Source organism: Delphinapterus leucas, chromosome 7 (genome assembly GCF_059928025.1).
Source record: "Delphinapterus leucas isolate spDelLeu-1000000601 "Yukka" chromosome 7, BTC_Dleu_Yukka2, whole genome shotgun sequence".
In the NCBI taxonomy this organism is placed as follows: domain Eukaryota; kingdom Metazoa; phylum Chordata; class Mammalia; order Artiodactyla; family Monodontidae; genus Delphinapterus; species Delphinapterus leucas.
The window spans coordinates 4519973-4535149 of NC_143135.1; positions in this window are offsets into that span (position 1 = coordinate 4519973).

Consider the following 15177-nt stretch of genomic DNA (forward strand, 5'->3'; position numbering starts at 1 on the left):
CAAAGCGATGACCAGGAAAGGCCAGGATAACCAGGGGAGGCCAAGATGAACGGGGAAGCCAGGGTGACCAGGGGAGGCCAGGATGACATGGGCCCGTGAGGGTGAGGCTCTCCGTCCTGGGCCGGCAGCCTCCACTCCAGTCTGTTCCAGTCCGCTCTGTGGCCGAGGACCCCTGGCCCCCAGAGGCTCCTCTCAGTTTCCTTTTGCCAAGGGGAACATTTGCCTTTTCCAGACCTGGCTCACTGCAGTCTGACTCAGGGAGGATGCGGAAGAGGGAAAAGCAGAGGGAAGAAGAGAGACGGCCAGTCCCCTCCCCAAGCCTTCCTGCCTCCCCAGACTCCTGCCCTTCAAGCAGCGATTACGGGGTGCAGGGAGGGATGCCCACTTCAGAGAGGCCCAAAACACCCGCAATGGGGATGTATAAGCCTGATGCGGCATCTCCCGCACCTCCAAAGAGGTGCACGGGCCCCCTCACAGTGACCCCCTCGCAGAGCGTCCGGACCTCCAAGAGTGACCCAAGGCAGCCTCTCCACCTGGCCAGGCTATTCCGCCCGGAAACAAAACCTGGTAACCAGGGAGGGAGCCGAATCAGGACCCTGAGCAAGCCCTGCCCCAGGACCGCCCACCAGGCCCTGCCCCGCCAAGCCCCGCCCCGCCAAGCCCCGCCCCGCCAGGTCCCCGGGATAAGCTCCTCCCCAAGCCCCGCCTTGCCCCCTACAAGCCCTGCCCTAGGCCCCAGGACCAGGCCCCGTCCAAACCAGCCCCACCCAGATAAGCCCCGCCCCACCAAGGTCCCACCTAAATAAGTTCCTCCCAAGTCCTGCCCTTTCCCCGGACAAACCCCGCCTCCAGGCCCCTCCCAGCCTCAAGCCCCGCCCTCCACCCCCTGTAAAGATCCCCCTAGCAAGGGTCCCACACTGGTGAGGAAGGGCTGGGCCTGACTGGGGTGGAAGGGGGCACGTAGTATGGGGCCCTGGAGCTCAGAAGCCTCCCACTAGAGCCCCTGCCCAAACCGAGGAGCCCCTCACGCAAACCGCTTCCAGCAGTCACAGCCCCACCATGGCTCCCGCGGACCCTGAGCCTCTAGTCCCAGGGGTGCCTGAGACCAGCCTCCTCCTGCCCCAGCCTGGTCAGCGGAGGCCGTCTGCCGGTGAGGCCCCCCCTGCATTAAGACCCACTCAAAATGTGGTTATTAACCTGTCAGCACTTGCACGCAGGCAGCCCTCACTGGGGGCCGTGCACAGTTCCAGGCACCGTGCAGACGAGCCCCTTCAGTCCCCCGCAGCACTGGCAGGGCGTCCTGTTAGCACCTCGTTCCACAGCTGAGGTAGCTGAGATGGTGAAACACTGAGGGGCTTGTCACCAAGCCAGGAGGCAGCAGACATGGACTCTGAGGCCAGGCGTTCAGCTCCAGAGTCTGTGAGCTCAACCCACGTGCCTTTTGAAGGTCAGCAGTCTTCAGCAAACCCAGAGCCCAGCACGAAGGTGCATTGGTAAACAGACAACTGGATGTACCCTTAGTGCTCTCTGTCCTAAAACAGACCAACCTCAGGGTTGCATCCAGTGACACTAGACAAGACCAAGAGCAGGGACGACGCTCATTCTGACAACTGGAGAAAAAGTGAAGCTACACACTGGTCAGGGAGACCCCCCCCCCCCAGCTCCCTGGGCTGAAGGTTGGAGGACTCTTTACTGGGTGCGTTAGTTTCCTGTTGCAGCTGTGACAAATGACCACAAATTTAGCATTTTAAAACAACACAAATTTGGACTAATATCTCTGAGTGGATGGACTTGGAACCAAGGGTTTTTTTTATATATATAATTAGGAAAACACAGCTCTTTGTAGGGGTACTTTAGTCTGTTGTTGCCTGAAAGGTCGCTAAAGCGTGATGCTACAGAGAGCTTCTGGCCGGCAAAGCATGCATTTTGAATGAAATGAGACTTATTAGCTAAATCACAGCCGATGCTTCACTTCTTAACCTTGTTCAGCAAATAACATTTTCTCAGGGTCCTATTTTCCATGTTTCTCTCTTAGTTGTATCAGAACCAGATCTTCAATATTTTAAACTTGGTGACACATATACATATGCTAAAAATGAAAGTGGAATGCAATCCCTGCAGTGGTATAAAAATGAAATATTTCTTTAGTTAGAGATCATTTGGTAACCACTTTAAGCTATTGGTTCTAAAAACTGAATAAAAAATGAAATATAGGGACTTCCCTGGCAGTCCACTGGTTAAGACTCTGTGCTTCCACTGCAGGGGGCACGGGTTCAATCTCTGGTCGGGGAACTAAGATCCCACATGCTGTGCAGCGCGGTCCAAAAGAAAAAGGAAAGAAGAAAAGAAAACAAATTTCCACTTGACATAAATAAATAAAATACAGATTCATCATCCTACAGTTTGGGAGGTCTGAAGTCTAAAATGGGTCAGCAGGGCTGCATTCCTGCTGGAGGCTCTAGAGGAGAATCCGTTTTCCTTGCCTTCCAGTTTCTAGAGGCTGCCTGCTTTCCTTGGCTGGTGGCCACTTCCTCCATCTTCAAAGCCAGAAGCATAACATCTTCAAATCACTCTCTCTCAGCTTCCATCGCCACATCACCTTTTCTGTCTCTCACATGCCTGCCTCCCAGATCTTCCAAGGACTTACTGGGCTCACCCAGACAATCCAGAATAATCTCCCTGGGACCCAGCAGAGCCCTGAGTCCTGGGCTCTTCTCCCAGTCTGCTCCATCTCAGGAATTCTAACCCCATCCACCAGCTGCCTAAGCCAAAAACCCAGGAGGTGTCTTAACCTCTCTTTTCAACCCCTCATCTCCCACATCCTTTCAGCAATCCTGTAAGTTTAAACCCAAAATATATCCAGGTCTCTCCATCACCCCCTCACTTTCTCCTTGCCTCTGCCTCTGCCCCTGCAATCCATCCTTTACCAGTCTGGGGTCTCAGTGGGTCTCAGAGTAAAATGCAAGCTCCCTTCCACAGCCTCCGAGGTCCTGCCCCACCTGGCCCCCCCATCGCTCTCTAGCCCGCTCACACTCACCTTCCACTGGCTCCTCAACAGTGTCCATCTCGTTCCCGTCTCAGGACAGTTGCACCCACTCCTCTCTTGACCCCAAATGTCCTTCCTCGTGGTCTTTGCACGGCTTCTCCTTCTCAACACTGAGATTCCAGTTCTAACGTCACCTCCTGGTGTCAGCTCCTCAGATAGGCCTTCCCAGACCCCAGGACCTTCCACTGGCCACTCTCTGAGATGATCGTATTTCACCGTCTCTCTTCCCATCCCACTCGATGTCACTTCCAGAACATTCCAGCCCCCAGAGCTCAAGAACCCTGCATGCTCTGTTCATTCCATGCCCCACTGTACCCCAGAGCCCTCATACAGCACCTGCCACTTAAAAGATTTTGAAGAAATCAAAACCCGCCCCCCCAAAGTAAATAACCTTAATCAGGGGCAGGCACACTTTTTTCTGTCAAGGGACTGGTAGGAAATATTTTAGTCCTTGTGGCCACACGGTCCCTGCACAGCCATTGCCGTCTGCCATTTCAGGGACAGGCAGCCCTGCCCCAAATGGGCAGGGCTGTGTTCCGATAAAACTTTACTAATAGACACTGAAATTCGCATTTTATGCCAGTGTCATATGTCACAAAACATTTGTCTCCTTTTGATTTTTCTCAACCATTACAAAATGTAAAACTCATTCTTAGCTTTAGGGCTGTACAAAAAAGGGCAGAGGGCCAGATTTGGCCTGAGGACTACAGTTTGCCAACCCCTGATCCAAATAACATTAGGAAAATGGTTTACTGAATTACAGAGAGCTCCATGATGTAATACATGATGTAATAATCACAAGGCGATTTTAAATGACAATCGCGACAAGTCTTTTTAAAACATGGGAAAATGTTTAAGACACATAAAGTGAAAAACAGCAGAACCCACAAGGGATTTGAACAGCCTGATTGATGGTAACTCTGTAAAAGTGTGCAGACACGTGGAGGATAATCTGTAAAATATTAAAAGGACCGTGCTGGGTAAGCAGAGTAGTTTTATCATTAGTTCTTCCCATTTTTCTTCAAGAAGATTCAGTATAATTCTTGGCTCCTGTTGTAAAGTGAAATTCCAGAGGCTGGGGGAAGCCAGGGATTGAAGTCATACATAAGTTTTGACCACATTTGGGATTTGAACCCAGCTCTGGTCCTCACTCGTTGCTGAACCCCAGTCCCCTCCTCTAGGAATGTGCGAGCAGGGAGTGGGAGGGAGAGCCCAGATAGAGACGCCGCCCTGCATGGAGCCTCCCTCCCGTGGTGGCCGCCCATCATGGGCACCTCCCTCACGACGGTTGTCTGTGTCTCAGTGGTCAGCCAGCTCTCTGCAGGAGGCTCCTCGGCAGCCCTAGTCATCAGGGGCCCCGCCCAGACGGCACCAGCACTAAGCCAGCTCCTCCTTCAGAGGGAGGACCAGAGGCTCGGAGGCCAGGCCAGCCATGGAGATAACAACCATCCCTTCTTCGCAGGGATGAGTGAGGGCCAAAGACAATAACAGTTATAGAGAGCCCGGCTCAAGGGCAAGCTAGAAGGCTTAAGCCACTGTTTGCTTTTCAAGAAGTCCAGGCGACGGGGAATGACCAACTGACCCAGCACTTCCACTCTGAGAGAAGTGAAAACAGGTTCACGTAAAAACTCATGTGCAGGGCTTCCCTAAGCCTTCCCTTCAACTAAGCCCGCGCGCCACAGCTACTGAGCCTGCGCTCTAGAGCCCGTGAGCCACAACTACTGAAGCCTGCGCGTCCAAATCCCGTGCTCTGCAGCAATAGAAGCCACCACAACTACAGAAAGCCCACACGCAGCAACGGAGACCCAGAGGAGCCAAAACATTTTTTAAAAGAGATGAGACAAATACGATTATTATTAAGAACATTTGGGTGGGACTTCCTGAACCATTAAGTCACCCATCACCCAAGCCAGAAACATGGACATCTTCCCAGCCTCTCACCCCGCTGTGGGTCAGGCAACAAATCCCAATGATTTAACCCATGAATATTCAGCAGCTGTGCCCCTCACCCCCTCCACCTGGTCACCTCTGCAGACTCTGGCTACACTTTCCCGCATGACTCCTGTCCACCTCCGACACCTCTTCATGGTCATCACCAGAGGGACTTTTCTAGAACACAGACTGAGCCGATGTCCCCCTCCTCCCACCCGTGTGAGGCCCAGGCTCACTCCACAGCCAACCAGGACCACACGAGGCCCAAGATGGAGAAGCTTGTGGAGGACCCCAGACCCAGCAGGGATCGTTCTGTTCTGATTACAAGACCAACACTCACGGTTGGGGAAAACTTTTAAGAGATAAAAAGTGGGGCTTCCCTGGTGGCGCAGTGGTTGAGAGTCCACCTGCCGATGCAGGGGACACGGGTTCGTGCCCCGGTCCGGGAAGATCCCACATGCCGCGGAGCGGCTGGGCCCGTGAGCCGTGGCCGCTGAGCCTGCGCGTCCGGAGCCTGTGCTCCGCAACGGGAGAGGCCGCGACAGTGAGAGGTCCGCGTACCACAAAAAAGAAAAAAAAGAGAGAGAGAGATAAAAAAGTAGTGCCAGTGAAATAACAAGCACCACACCAAATCCCAGAGGTCAGAGAGGCTTACAATTTGGCCTTATGGCTTTCCATCTTTCTTACACATACCAGTGTGTTTTACGTAAATTAGAGCGTACTGAATATATAGCTTTGTATCCCATTTTTATCATTAAACATGAGCATTAAATGTACACAGTGTGATTATAAGATGATTCTAGGGACTTCCCTGGTGGCGCACTGGTTAAGACTCCGCACTTCCCCTGCAGGGGGCACGGGTTCAATCCCTGGCTGGGGAACTAAGACTCCGTATGCTGGATGGTGTGGCCAAAAAACCAGAAAAACAACAAAAAAAGATTCTACCATTCGATTTTTACAAAGTATCTGCAAAAAGATGAATTCCTAAATATTATAGAGGAACTCTGGGGTAAAGCTGGCAGACTAAACACATACATCAACTGAAGGTCACCCAGGAGTCAAGCAGACTGATTCCACAGAATCACCAAAGGCTCGGGAAGTAGGGGCCTTGGGTGATAAAATAACCAGGATGGAGGAAAGCCTTTCGGAGAAGCAATCACTCATAGAGACAGACAGTAGAACAGAGGTTACCAGGGGCTGGGGGAAGAACTTGGTGTTTAATGGGGACAGGGTTTCCATTTGGGAATACGAGAAAGCTCTGAAGTGGACAGTGGTGATGGTTGTACAATATCGTGACAGTACTTAATGCTACCGAGATGTACCCTTCAGAATGGTTAAGATGGTAAATTTTATGTGTATTTTGCCGCAATTTTTTTTTTTTAAAGATGCAGTCAGATACTCAAATCCCATCTGCTACCCAGCGAGCCTCCCCGCCAACCTGGGAGAAGACTCACCGCAAGCCTAGTCTCTGCTGTGGGTAAAACGGGCACCTCTGCTCTGGGGCCCGAGGCACAGTGGCGGCGGGGATCCCACACAGAGGAAAGAGCATCAGTCGGGGAAATGAACAGCAAGGTTGAGCCCCCCCCACGCCACCCCCTGCCACTGGGGATCCAACAAGTCCAAAGGGAAAGACAGGCACCGATCTCCGGCCCCCAGCTCTAGGGCCGGGCAGCTGACTCCAGAGCAGCGTCCTCGGTCAACGAGCCCGTGTGCATCTGAGGGTCCAGGCCTCAGTAGATACAAGTGGACAACCAACAGGTGTCTGAAGAGAGCCATCCTGCAAAGGCAGACAAAAGCAACACGGGGGAAGGAAAAGCGCTTTGGGCAGAGGAACGCAGGGAGCGGTCCACCAACAGCGCCCCAGGAGAGGAAGAAGGAGAGAGAGCGGTAAAAACTGGAGAATTCCTAAACCGTGAAAAATGTGATCGTATGAATTTTCAAAACAAATAGAACGGTTGGGCAAATAAGGCTGAGGAACAGCTCATAAAAAGAAAGCAAAAGGCCGAGAGACAGAAAACGGAAGAGGTAAAAATAATTAGAAAACGGGTCCAGATTTGCCATACACGCGAGAGGAACTCCAGGGAAAGGGCAGAGACACATCACAAAGAAGAAAATACTCAGTAAAATGACCTCAGAAAACCTCGCTGAGTAGGATCACCAAAGAGCCCTGTCCTGGCTACAGAGGGACGGGCCCGAGTCACGTGCTCGACAGATGACTGGAAGTTCCAGGAGGTGGACCGGGGCTTGAGACTGGCGCAGACCCGCCCCCATGGAGCTTACAAACATTTCAAACCAAGACTCACAGAAAGAAATGCATTCACGTTACAGCTCTGTACGCACAAAGCCCTGAACAAAAGTTTCGTCAAACGATGCTTCCTTTGACCGCGTCTGTCACACTCTGATCACTCCCATCTCACTTACTCTATTCTATTTCATTTCAATGTTGTTAAAACCCTCGTCAAAACTCACCATATTGATTTCACAGCCTACCACTGGCATATGACCAGCAGTTAATGAGAAAAACAAAACATTTGGTGCATATATACAATGGAATATTACTCAACCGTTGAAAAGCATGAAGTAATGCCATTTGCAGCGACATGGATGGGCCTGGTGATTATCATACTAAGTGAAGTAAGTCAGACAGAGAAAGACAAATATATGATATCGCTTATATGCGAAATCTAAAAAAAAGATACAAATGAATTTATTTACAGAACAGAAACAGACTCACAGATTTAGAGAAGGAATTTATGGTTACCAGGGGGGAAGGGTGGAGGGGAGGGATAGATTAAGAGTTTGGGATCGACACGTACACACCGCTATATTTAAAATAGATAACCAGGCTTCCCTGGTGGCGCAGTGGTTGAGAGTCCGCCTGCCAATGCAGGGGACACGGGTTCATGCCCCGGTCCGGGAAGATCCCACATGCCGCGGAGCAGCTGGGCCCATGAGTCATGGCCGCTGAGCCTGCGCGTCCGGAGCCTGTGCTCCGCAACGGGAGAGGCCACGGCAGTGAGGGGCCCGCGTACCGCAAAAAAAAAAAAAAAAACAATAAAATAAATAAAAAATAAAATAAAATAGATATCCAACAGGACTTCCCTGGCAGTCCAGTACTTAGGACTCTGCACTCGCACTGAATGGGGCACAGGTTCCATCCCTGCTGGGAGAACTAAGATCCCACAAGCTGTGCAGCGCAGCAAAAAAAAAAAAAAATAACCAACAAGGACCTACTGTAAAAAATAATAATAATGCTAATAAAAGAAAAACAAAACACTAAGCCAGAGGGGATGGCAGATTCTATAATGGTGTAGTAATAAAGTCTCATGTGTTCCACTTGGCTAAGTTTTGAAACTTCACCCCAAACCCCAGAGCCCTCCCTCTGACAGCAAACTCCCAGCCCCCTTGTCCGTGTGTGGCAGGACCCCCGCCTCCGACTGCTTTGCTGAGAGCAGCTCGTAGGTGCAAGGCTGGAAGCTGGGAGACCAGAGCACCAGTGGAGTCAGGAAAAAGGGAAGCCACGGTGGGCACTTCAGTCCAAGGATCTCACCCAGGACGCTGGCTGCACAGAGAAAATAAGCAGCTACCAATCACCCTCAGTGCTGAGAGGACAGAAGGGCCGCGAGCTCAAAGGGCGGGCCCCGCAGCTCTCTGAGGAGTGGGTGCTGTGCAGCCTCTGAGGACAGGCGAGAGGCCGATTCTGGAAGAACCAAAGGCAGCTGCCCTGCTGGAGGGACACTGAGAGGGACAGGAAAATAGGGCCCAGGTCCCTCCTACCATCTCCCAGTCTCCCTCTGGAGCCGGCTGCTGGCAGAACGGGAGGACCAGGGCGTGGTCTGCTGAGCGTCAGCCCAGCATCACAGAGCAAAGCAGAGAAAGGGGGACTTGGAGGAGAAAGGTGCCGTGTAGCAGCCAGCGACCCCGAGGCGGACAGGAGGAGGCTGTGCCGGGATCCGGGGAGGCGGGCTGCAGGCGGGCGTCTGGCCCAGGGCGGCAGCAGTGCGTTGGGAAGACAAGGGCTGATTCCGAGCGTCGTTTGGAGGCCGAGGACAGAGGACTTGCCGGCGGTCACTGTGGGGTATAAGAGAAAGGCATACAGGATGAGCGTGAGAGTTCAGGGCTGCGCGACCTTGAAGACCGAGCTGCAGACGTAGACGGCGTGTCAGTGTCCTGGGGCAGCTGCAGCAAATGACCACAAACTGGGCGGCTTAAAACCACAGAAACTTGTTCACTCCTGGCTCTGGAGGCCACAAGTCCAAAATCAAGGTGTCAGCAGGGCCATGCTCCCTCCCAAGGCCCTAGGGGAGGAGCCTGCTCACTTCTCCCAGCTTCTGGGGCTCCAGGTGTTCCCGGGATTGGGGCCGCGTCCCTCCAATCTCTGCCTCTGTGGTCACGTGGCCTTCTCCTCTTCTTGTATCTGTCCTCTCTGTCTCTTTTTTTTTTTTTTTGGCAGTACGTGGGCCTCTCACCGTTGTGGCCTCTCCCGTTGCGGAGCACAGGCTCCGGGCGCGCAGGCTCAGCGGCCATGGCTCACGGGCCCAGCCGCTCCGCGGCACGTGGTATCTTCCAGGACCGGGGCACGATCCCGCGTCCCCTGCATCGGCAGGCGGACTCTCAAGCACTGCGCCACCAGGGAAGCCCCTCTCTGTCTCTTATAAGGACACCTGTCGTTGGCTTGAGGGCCCACGGGCCACCAGGATGATCCCATCTTGAGATCCTTAATTACGTCTGCATAGACCAAAAAGTCTTATTCGTAGGTCCTGGGTAGTAGGATGAGGGCATATCTTTTGGGGGCCACCCTTCCACCCACTGCCGAGAAGCCAGTCAGGTGCTCAAATTGGGACGTGTTGAGTTTGAGATGCCTCTTAAATACCCAGGTGCAGATGGGAGCAGGCATTCATCTGGAGTTGGGGGAAGACAGCCGAGAAGACAGTCATCGGGGAGCCAGCAGCATATAATTGACCTTAAAGCCCCGAGTGGCTCAGGCCTCAGTCTCCCAGAAGCAGAGGGGGCATCCAGCATTCAGGTGTCCGGCTTATGGGGAGCGGCCACTCGAGGGAAGAGAGTGCGGAAGCAGGTGGGATCGGGGGAAGCTGAGCGAAGAGGAGGTCTTAGCTGGAGACAGGCATCGGCTGGGGCAAAGTGCTGGGGGACAGATCTCACCAGAGTCCTCCCGCCTTGAGCCAAGGGCCAGCATCTTGAATCTCTGTGTCCTGCTGAGTTCTGTCCAAATTCCTGAGCCCAGAACCCAGGAGTCTGATAAACGGTTGTTTTATACCAGAGTTTTGGGTAAATTTGTTATGCGGCCATAGCAACGGGAACAGCCTTTTTTCCCCCCTCTGCTGAATGGGAAAGCCCCGGCTGGCGTCTAGTTCGAGCATGGCCCTGGCCTCACCCCACCTCGGAACTGGCCATTTTTGCCCCCATCACCCACAGGTAGAACACCCCCTGCTTCTTCCCAGACCAGGAGCCTAGCAGGCCCACTGCTTCCCCGCCTCTGACTGCCCTAGTTCTGTCTGCTTTCTGGAACACAGGGATGTTTATCTTTGGGTGGGGTGTGGCTTCATGTTTTTAAACCTCTTTTCCATTTTATTAGCACGGCTGGGGGTGGGGTCAGAGATGCGGGTGAGGGCCGTGCCCCGAAGCATAAACTTGCAATGTCATCTTGACCGGAAGCCTGAGTTCTACGCCTCCTGCCCTCAGTGATGGGGGCCCGGGGGACCCCCGTGGGGCCTGCCCCTCCCGTTACCTCCCCAGGGGAGAATAAAGAATGGGGTGGCACAACCCCTGTTCTCAGGCTTGCCGAGGCGGAGGGTCCCGCCTTGGCCTGGAGACGGCTGCCTCTGTGCTGTAGAAGAAAGACGCAAGTTTATCCCCAGCTGAGGCCCCGGATCTATGGCCTGCTGGTGTCTTCCCCGTACACATTCAGAGACAGGGCCAGCAGTCCGTACAGGGTTTGCTAGGGCTTGGCTGCGTGGATCTAAGTGCTGAAGCCAGCAGGGAGATCCACAAGCAAGGGTAACCTCTGTCCTCTCACTCCAGGAAAGGGTGTGAAAGACACCAGGACACTCCTGCATTCACTGCAGAGGATCAACCAGAAATTCCCTGCCCCGGCTCGGCTGTGTCATCCAGACCTGGGCACGCCATGCCCGTCCACAGCCTCTGTCTGTCCGGGACCACTAGCAGCTTCCGTAGCATCTCTGGGCAAATTAGAAACTGGAAGGCCCCTCCCCCCCACCAGAAAAGGGACTTCCCTGGCAGTCCAGTGGTTAGGACTCTGCGCTTTCACTGCCGAGGGCCTGGGTTCAATCCCTGGTCGGGGAACTAAGATCCCGCAAGCCACACGGCACAGACAAAAAAAAAAAAGAAACTGAAAGCCCTTCCTCTGAGTGGCCACAGCCAGTTTCGCAAGACTTGATAGGCTGGGCACAGTTGGGTTTCAGCCCCAAATCACCCCCAAAAGCCACTTCAGTCCACTCCCGAGAAAGGTGAGTAGGTCCAGCTCGGGGGCAGGACCCCTCTGACTGCTGAAGTTTTCCACGTGGGGCTAAAGGCTAAAACGAGTGGCATTACTATCTCAGAATGGTGTGGACACTGTGTTTAATAGGGAAGAGAGGGGCATGAGAAGTCCTCTGCTGGGTTTCTGTTTCTCTGGGTCCTGGAATGTCTAACTCATCGCATTGAAAGAATCCAAGTATGGCTTCCCCCTAAGGAGGTTCACTTCTGATTTGTGGCAGACCCCAAAACAGTGATTTCCAAGTGTTTCTGATCTTATACCCCCATCAACAACATATACAAAATTATACACCATGACCAAGTGGGATTTACCCCAGGAATTCAAGGTTGGTTTAACATTCAAAATTCAATTCCTGCAGTCTACCATATTCGTAAAGGACAAATCCCACATGGCCATCCCCACAGGCACAGAAAAACCTGTGACAAAGTCCAAAACCTATCCGTGATGAAAAAAATAAAAACATTTAAAAAGCTAATAAAAATTCATAAATAAATAAACAAAAACTCTCAGCCAACTAAGGATGGAAGGGAACTTCCTCTCCTGATGCTGCAAATGGGCATTAGGGAACGTGGTGGAGGTGAAGGACGGCCCAACCCTACACGTTAACTGAAATTTCTTGCGTTGTACACTGGCAAGGGGTGGACTTTATGGTATGATACTCACACCTCAATAAACCTGTACAACAAAATAACTCATCGGCAGCTGAGGGCAGGGGAGAGAGAGCTGAGCGATGGTTCCAGTAGAAAAGGGGGGAATCGTTGCTGAAACAGGCAGGCAGCCCAAAACAAAGAGAGAAGTCAGAGATCAAAATAATTCACAAACTGGACAACCCAAGCTGGCATAACTAAGAACTGCCCGTCTAGAGTGAGCCCAGGTCGGCTCACTCGCTCCACTTTTCCTCCGAGCAAAGACGTTTCCAGACCAAATAAGGCTGCAGCTTTTGAAACGCTCCTGGCACAGAACACAGTTCCTTTTTAATACCAGGTTGTAACTCAGGCCTAAACCATTCCCAAAGCAGCCTGGTGCCCATCAGCCCACTCTGATGGCCTGGTAACGCTCCAAACAAACCCAGGTAAACACAGGGCAGGGCAGGGCTGGCCCACCAGCAGGGGGTGAGGGTGCGCCCTGCTGCACGGAAGGAAGCCCGGGGTGCCAGCCCAGGTGCAGGGCTCGCCGAATCAGCAACATCGGCTGGCAGCAGACCAGCTCCTGGGGCTCCCGGCACCCTGGCTGAGTGCGGGAAACACCATTTGCTGAACCCAGACGAGGAGCCACATGTGCTGTCTTGTGTCATCTTCACGGCAGCTCTGCAACAAGATGACAAGGACAGCGGACACTTCCGGAGCACTGAAGCACTCTTTCAAGGGCCTTGTGAGTTTAAAGCTTTTCATCTTCACAGCAACCCTGTGAGATGGGTCCTGTTACCTCCCCATTTTACAGACGAGGAAACTGAGGCCCAAGGCCATGCAGCCCGTACAAGGTAGATCTGGGCATGCACCCCAGGGCTGACATGCTCTGAAGCCGGGGCTCCATCCTGGGCCGTATCGCCCCTACCCCAAAGGAAGAAAACGGCAGGCCCCCTAGTTGGTGCCTCCACGGAGGCGAAGAAGCACGCCCACCCGGAAGGGACCCCAACGCCAGCTGCTCCTTCAGGAAGGGCTGCAGCCTGCAGGTGCCGGGAGCTCACGCTTCTTTGGCCTGGGACGTTTTCTCCTTTTTTGGGGCTACCCTGCCCAGGCTGAACTCTAGGACATATTTTTGAGCAACCAGCTACAAATATTTTCCTAACAAAGTCTCTCTGGGATGAGAAACGGAAAACTTTTGTGTTGTAGCCATCAACTCATGACATTTTAACCATCGGTCAAAGCCGGCTTGAGTGGAGGGCAGTGGTGGAGGGGTGAAGGCTCCACGCAGGGCAGGGGTGTGAGGCAACCACAGCAAACCACACGGGGTACTGCCAAGAGCCCAGTAGCCCAGCCCAGGCCTTGCCAACACACACTGCCCACTGCCCGCTGCCCACTGCCACGCTGCAGACTTCTCAGCATAGCCGGAGAGGCGGCCCATTCCCGTCCCTGTGACAGAAGAAGCCACATTCAGTGGAGCTGGCATCCACTCGCAGGGCCCCCCAACTCGGGAGGTCTCTCGCCACCCCCGCGCCAACTTCCCTCCTCTACTTCGAGCTCTTCCTGGCGGGATGGCCCACGGGACGAAGGTACAGGGCCTGCCCTTTCCGGTGCCCTGACTCGGCACCGCCTCTGTGCCGGGACTGGATAGACCCAATAAGATACACAGACGTGGGCACAACTGGGTCAGCGAAGATCCTTTTAGCTGCTAGCGACGGAAACCCAAGGCGGACGGAGACCCAAGGCTAGAAAGGGGGATTTATTAGTCCGGGACACTGAGAATGGGCTGGGGATCAGGTGCGGCTGGACCCAGGTGCTCGATGTGATCAGGTTATTCCGCCACACCCCGTTTTGGTGCTGCCTCTGTGCTGGCCTCCTTCTCTCCTACAGACAGGCTTCCTCTAGACGGCAGGAGGGGTGGCTGTGGGTCATCCCCGGCGGAAGAAGAACCAACACCTTTCTTTTAGCATCTGTCTGCGGACCCCAGGGTAGATCCCTGATGGGCCCTGTTAGGATTCTGGCCCATCCCTGAACCTGGCCCTCCTGTGGCTGTTAGGGTATGTTCCCTGATCCAGCTGAGGACCCAGAGCCTCCCTGCGGCAAGGGGATTGGGGCTTGTTACCACAGAGGCAGGGAGATTAGCACCCTCAGGAGGCAGAAGAGCTGCCACCGTACCGCTCAGCAACCATGAAACGATGCTTCAAACGCAGACGCCTTGCGACCTTGTAGCCACGTCCACATTTCCCACCAGCCTGGGCCCTCAAGGGCAGCGGGAGCTGCGGCTCTACACAAGGCAGTGCCCTCTGTGATGACATGAATCATCACCAGACAGTGTGCGGCACTTAAAGACACAGTGCACCCGGGTCCCCACTCCTTCCTCTTCCTGAAAAATTCAGTCCTACAGCCACTTCATGGGAGCCAGTGAGGAAGGCACCCACGGAAGGGGCAGGAGGAGGGGCCGTGGTGCAGAGTGGGTGTCGGGCCTGGGCAGGGGTGGGGCGTCTCCACGAGAGGGGGCACAGGGAGGGCCGCCAGGCGGGGGGGCGGGGCCCAGCACTGGCAAACGCAGGGTGGTCAAGCGTGTGGGCCTGGCGGGAAGGACAGGCTCCATCAAGACGCTGGATAAGTGGCAACTGGGGGGGGCTCCTGAGGGAGACTGAGGCCAAAAACTCAGACACCTGAACACCAGTGGCTCTGAGGGCCCCGGGGATGGGAATGACGATGGGGGCGGGAGGGTGCAGTTGGCGACAGAGAAGGAGCCAGACCGATGCCCGGAGGCCCCGTGCAGGCCTGGCCTCTTCTCCAGCGGCAGCTCTAGGCAAAGCGCCGTCCTCAGTGCTGTCCTTCCTTCAAGCCGGACCCTGTGTTTTCCTCTCCAGTTCACAGTGCTACACCTGCCAACCTGAAACTTTCGTTCCAGTTGGTAGAAAATCAAGCAGAACAGGTATGTTTTCTCCCCCTTGTCGTTTGTCCCCAGGACAAGAGCTGCCCCGCGTGGCCGGCGCCCACCTCCCGCCTAAGGCCCCGAGTGTCCTGTGCTCACCGGTTCTCAACCACTT